This window comes from Halyomorpha halys, unplaced genomic scaffold, assembly GCF_000696795.3.
Source record: "Halyomorpha halys isolate HHAL.00 unplaced genomic scaffold, Hhal_1.1 Scaffold1310.1, whole genome shotgun sequence".
Classification (NCBI taxonomy): domain Eukaryota; kingdom Metazoa; phylum Arthropoda; class Insecta; order Hemiptera; family Pentatomidae; genus Halyomorpha; species Halyomorpha halys.
Genome location: NW_027108292.1, coordinates 122,040 through 128,243, shown reverse-complemented (window position 1 = coordinate 128,243; position 6,204 = coordinate 122,040). Strand labels below are relative to the sequence as shown.

Sequence of the window (6,204 nt, the reverse complement as noted above, 5' to 3'; positions counted from 1 at the left end):
ATGAGAGAGAGTGAGTGAGAGTAAATATTTTTAAAATGCTGATCATTGTCACCATATTTAGTAAGCTTTCCAAAGGTTGTTTTAACTTTGCTGTAGGACCAAAGTTTTTTGTTTAATACAATTCAAAAGATTTTTAAGTTCATTCCAGACGTTATTTAAAAATTGAAAGGAAACAGAACATTAAGGATGTGTTTATAAATTATCACAAAGAAAGTAACTACGTACGCGGAAGACACTCCGTTTAGTCCTCATAATTCGTATGCTAAAATCTCAACCCACCTAGTAAATGTAATTATTATTCTACATTTGTGGGGCACTAACTGCAAGGACCATATGGTTAGAATTATTATTTACAATGTCTTGAATAGGTTAAAACTTAATCATCACTAGAACATCTTAACATTCACTGTACACTCTTAACCATACTTGAAAACTTACCAACGATTCTGCCAAATTTAAACACTGCAAAACAAAAAGGAAAGCAGGGAATGGATATATTTAACACCGTTTAACAGAAGTCAATATTTTTGGTATTAAAATAATAAGAATAAATCCAGTTCCGTAAGTATTCACTTTTTTTAACATGTTTTTTTTCGTTTCCTGTTTAAGTAATAATTTATATATATATATATATAGTTTACATATCTTGATATATATAAACTGATAACGTTAATATCCACAAAAAAAAATGTCAAAATTCCTTTTGTTACTTTATTATTACTCTTATATAAATTCAATGATTTATGTATGTATTCTTTACTTAAAATTTAATTTTTAATATGCGTAGAGATCATTTTATTATAGCAAAGATTAGTCAGTTATAAATTCTTGTTTTAAACAATTTGCTTATCAAAAGCTATATAAAAATAATTGTATAAACAAATGGCCTGAACGTCTATGCCTAGTTCGAAAGTCATCCACGATGAAGAGAATTATACTGCCATAATCAAAATGAGAGAGAGTTGTGGCTCAAAAAATTACATAAAAAGTATTCTAACTGAATTTTAAAAGAAGTATCTTAGAACTTTATTAAATAATGTTGAAGTTTATTTCACAAAATATATATTATATATATGCTGAATATTTTAACGGGAGCGTTCTTTTTTATTTTATTTTTTCACTTTATTTGAACTCGTATTATTACATTTTTTGAGCTAAACGCTATTGTAGCTCCTCTGGTAGAGGCTTTTATCATAATAATGTCAATCACGTTACATTCTTACAAGAATAAGAAGTTAATGAAACATTTTAGAGAGAACAAAAGCGAATAGTTTAGAGTTCCCTTCTTCAAGAAGAGAATAACTAAGGTTAAAAATATCCAAAAATCTAGTAGAAATACCAGTATCGGCAGTGCTGGCAATGGGTGAAAGTGGTGAGATGGTGCTCCGCATCTGCGTGCGCCTGACTTTTTTTTTATAATCCACTAAAAAAATAAATGGTTTGGTGTTTTCATGACAACCGTAGACATACAAAAACATAACATCCGTTCTAAAAACCACTGCCATTTGGAACATTTTGTATAATATTTCTTCATATATTTCTGTAAATAGAGTAAGAAAAAACTACTGCCGTACTATAAGTCTGTTCCAAGAAGCACTTCCGACGGTCCGCAAACTGTACAGAGGAATTAGCCTCCCAAAACGTGTACTGCGCATGCTCCTTACAGTTTCCTTGTAAGTGCTTCTTGGAACAGACCTATAGTACGGCAGTAGTTTTTACTTACTCTATTTACAGAAATATATGAAGAAATATTATACAAAATATTCCAAATGGTAAGAAAATCAGGTGACACAAAAATAAAACTCCCATTATGCGTTTTATTATTGGATAACAAACAGCAGCTGACTAAATTAAATTATATTAAATATTATGAAAACGTTAGCTTAACCTGGGAAAAATGTATTAGTAAAAAACAATGACTTAAAGATATCTGCCTGTTGATATTTCTGTAGTATCTGAAATATCTGTCTGTAGATATGTCAGGAATTCAACCACATAAGATAAAATAGTTATAAAAATCCTAAATGTTTAAAATATGTCCAAGAACATTCATCAAAAGATTGTCCGATTATATTATTAAATGGCTTTACTCCAAAATGCATTAATTGTAAGAAAGAACACTCTGCCAACTTTCCAAAATGTCCACGAGCAAGCTAAAACGATTTAGAGCTAGCTACAATCCTTTTAGCCCCTACCGAATATTAATCCTTCCAATAGAATAATCTAATAGGTAAAACTAACAGTTTTTCCAGCCTTGCCTATAACTAATTCTAGATGGTTTGAAATAGCTATTGCAGCACATAATAACGTACCCCAAAAGTTAGACAATGAATGCTTTTTTAAAGGCTGTTTTAAAGAGATTACATTTGTTTTTTTAATTTTTTTAATTTTTTAAATGCCAAATGTTTTTTCTTATTTTGGCATCTTTTATGATTGCGTCAATGATTCTGGGCTTTCGTATCTTCTCAGTAGACCTTTGGTGGGTCCTCTTTGATTTTTACAAAAAGTGATCTGTTAATCTTAATTAATCATCCATAACCTTTTCAATGATTCGGGGAACATTGGAGTATGTCGTTATTGGTATCCAGAAGGAAATGTTTATTGAATCTTCTTTACCTTTATAGACCAATATTGAGCGCCCGTGGCGTACAGGCTCTGGAACATAACCCTCCTTGATGTGTAATACACCAAAGTATTTTATTGCGCGGATTAATACACAATCCGACTCCGACAATGTGGCCAATGATGTCGAGTTAATCGCTTTTTTACCTGGACATCAATGGACATAAAATTTGGCATTGAAGAGCATTTCTCATAATCCACACGTTTGCGGATTCTCTTGTTAAGATAAAGAGGCCTCTGAAATGGTTTTCGGCGTCGGCTTTCTTTAATGTACATGAGAGCGTCAGCATTCATTATGTTTTTGAACTATTTTTTTTTCTTCTGTTGTATTAATTCTAGTGTGCCATTTCGTACTGGTTCTGTCCAGCTGTCGGCACCTGCCTGTCTCCTTAGCTCTCTGAGGATCTTTCTAGCACTCTTATTAAGTGAGTCTTTAAAATATATCGAAGACGGCATGAAACCCTCCACTCCCGCTTTCCATGGTAGCCTTACTTATCTGATTTTTTTAACAGACAATTTTAGCGAATAGGTTGGTCGATACATCACAATCTCACAAGAGGATATCATAACACAAAATAAGAGCGCATCCGCTGGGAAATGTCGGCTAGTTACCTATGCTTGGGAATGACAGTGTCTCCTAGATGCGTGTATGCCGCTGTGAGCAAATCTCCCCTCCTTCGTACCAGGTGGTCGAATACAACTTCTACTGGTGTAAATCCCGTGGTAGAATGAATTGTATGCCTTTTGTTGCCTACTGTTATTGTATGCCAACACCGCTACAGGCTTTGCTGCGGTAGCTCCTAGTCTCTTATATATTTAATTGGAACAACCGAAGGTCTTCCCCTAGCGCATTCTGTAAGATTTCAATGGAACCGCGCCCTTGTAGGTTCCCGGGGGAATAGAAATGCCATTTTATGTTCAACTCGGATCATTCTGTGGTGTTACGATCTTTTCGAAATTCCCTTCCACCGTCAGACGTAATGGTTTGCGGTACTCCATAGGATGACATTCTGGCAAACATACCCTCCCAAAGGGATGTTTTGGTTGGCAAGGGATATAGCATAGCTAATTTACTAAAGTTATCTAATAAGGTTAGACAATGTGAACCCTACCAAGTAAAAATGTCAACCTGCAAGGTATAATAGCGGCGAATTTGGTGTATGAGTAATTTCTGGATGGATATTAATAGGAAGTCTGTAGTATTTTGCTCGGTGACATACTGTACATGCCTGCAAAACATCCTTAATCGAACGACGCATGTGGTGCCAGTAATACATGCGACGCAATGCGGCGAGAGTTTCAAGTATCCCACAATGGTTAGTTTCTCCTTCATGGTAGCCTTTAGCTAACTATTTTTGGCGAACGGGATCTTTTATCACTTCCACGATTTTAGAACATAAAATGATGTTTCTATCGGCTCCTATCCTCTCTGTTTTCAACAGGTGCTTAATACGATCTAAGATGGTTTTATTTCCAACGTACATGTAATATGTTTTGCAACGTTTGGTTACATCATTGGTTATGCGGATGAAATCTTCCGGTGCAACCGAGGGAACAGTCCATACAGTCAAGATATCATATTGACTTGTTAGATCTTCCAACACATGGACTACCGCCCCCATTTTCGCCCTTCCTATCAAAGACGCCCTTAGTTCTGTGGCATCTACAACATCCACCAGTCCTTCTTCGATTCTTGCCTCTATTAGATTATGAATCTGATTTTCTCTCTTTAAAAAATGGTTAAGGTACTCTAATTCTCCTCGGAATTAGTATATGATAAATATTGTATATGATAACAGGTGTATAGGATAAGTACTATTATCTAACAACCATTGTAATAACAGCTGATAAACTATGTGGAAGGTAAAAATAATGAATACCTGAAAACTGCAATCTCGGAATCAGGAAAATTCGGAGGAGAATTAGGGCACCTTAACCAATTTTTGAAGAGAGTAAATCAGATTCATAATCCAATTGAGGCAAGTTTGATCCTCTAGATGCCACAGAATTAAGGGCGTCGTTGGTTGGGTGGGTGAAAAGAAACGTGCTGAACGGCATTCCGGTGGATGAGCTAACCTCATAGGACGAGCTTACTAAAAGATTGAAAAAGGCATACGGAAGAGGACGCTGGACGACAGAAAAAGACGTTTACCGTCTCTGAGGTGAGAAAGTCGGGCCAATCATCTTACAGTTTTGCTGAGAATATACTAGATAAATAAACAGCTATCATCAAAAAATTTATTGAAAGTGTAGGACAGGCCGAGGCATCACAACAGCTAACTATTTTTGACAAAATATTGAAGATACAATTAGGATGGAACTTCATTGTACCAAATTGTTCGTGGAATGTGTCCGCGACTTAATGGAAAAAGGGGCCAGAGAGGAGGAAGAAGTAGATATTCAGCAGTGGAGGCAGGTACCTTTTAGTAGCAGGAGGAATTTCAGGGCGCTATTCGACTTCAAACAGGAACCTTCTCGATCACCCAAGTTTGAATATAAAAAAAGAGATGACCGAGTCGTGCAACGCAGCAATAAACCTCGAAGACCCAGAAAAGAGGACGCTCCCAGATATTATGAATGCAATAGTTCAGGACTCATTGCTGCGAACTGTCCTTCGGTCAAGTGCTTTTACAGTTGAAGGGAGGCACACCATAAATTAAATGTCCGAGACCTAATGAGTAAAATAAATATTTGGACGGTGGTTAAGAGAGGGAAAGAGCTGCAGAGGTATAAGGGCCCATTCGGAGTAATTGTCATTAGAGAACATAATATTGCTATAGTAGAAAGTGTCAAAGAACCTAGAAGGAGGAGAACTGTCCATATTGAACAGTTGAAACTTCGGGAATTACAATGTAGAGTGTCTTCATATCATCACAACAAGATTAGACTACCAGAAATGTAGTTATTTTGTTTGTGAATCTTCACGGTTTTCTCTCGACGATACTTAAATTATATTTATATAAGTATCGGCGAAAGCCAAAGGTCAAAAAAGAGAAGAACGAATAAGATTTAACACGTGTGAACTGCTGTAACTTACTGGCTTTATTGGGTTCAGCACATCTTTATATATACACATGATCAGCTGATCTGCTCAGTCAGCTGACATCGACTGTAACTCTGACTGTAACTCCCCCCCCTCACCCCGCCAGTTTACGAACAATCCTCGTAAACTTATACTGTAGAATATAACATATATACAAAAAATATGGAAAATTATTTACAATAAAAAAAAAAGGCCTATACCAATATACAAAAACTCACAAGTTGATCAAAAGTAAACACTATATACATAAATTAAACTTAACAATAAAGAAAAAGATTTCTGGTACAATAAAATGAACAACATAAAATAAAGAAAATACAAAAGTCACAAATAAACTAAAACACAACATTAACAAAATAAATAAATAACTACATTTCAAGTGACGGTGATATGAGAACAGTCCAGTCTCTATACTATCATTGCCGGAAGTTTTAATTGTTCAGTATGGACAGTTCGCCTCTTTTTAGGTTCTCGGATACTCTCTATCGTAACTACATTATTCTCCCTAATGATTATCACCTTGAATGGGCCCTCGTATC

At 35.4% G+C, this 6,204-nt stretch overlaps 1 protein-coding gene across 2 annotated transcripts in view; it reads left to right on the top strand.

Annotated features, from left to right (window-relative positions):
• The first annotated feature begins 322 nt into the window (after positions 1-322).
• LOC106689233 (uncharacterized) overlaps positions 323-6,204 on the top strand; it is a 40,590-nt gene continuing 34,708 nt past the window's right edge. The window contains exon 1 of one of the 2 annotated variants that reach the window (XM_014434124.3): positions 323-561. The gene's annotated coding sequence lies outside the window, so the exon portion shown is untranslated. The remainder of the gene's footprint in view (positions 562-6,204) is intronic. The other variant, XM_014434123.2, reaches the window with a different exon arrangement.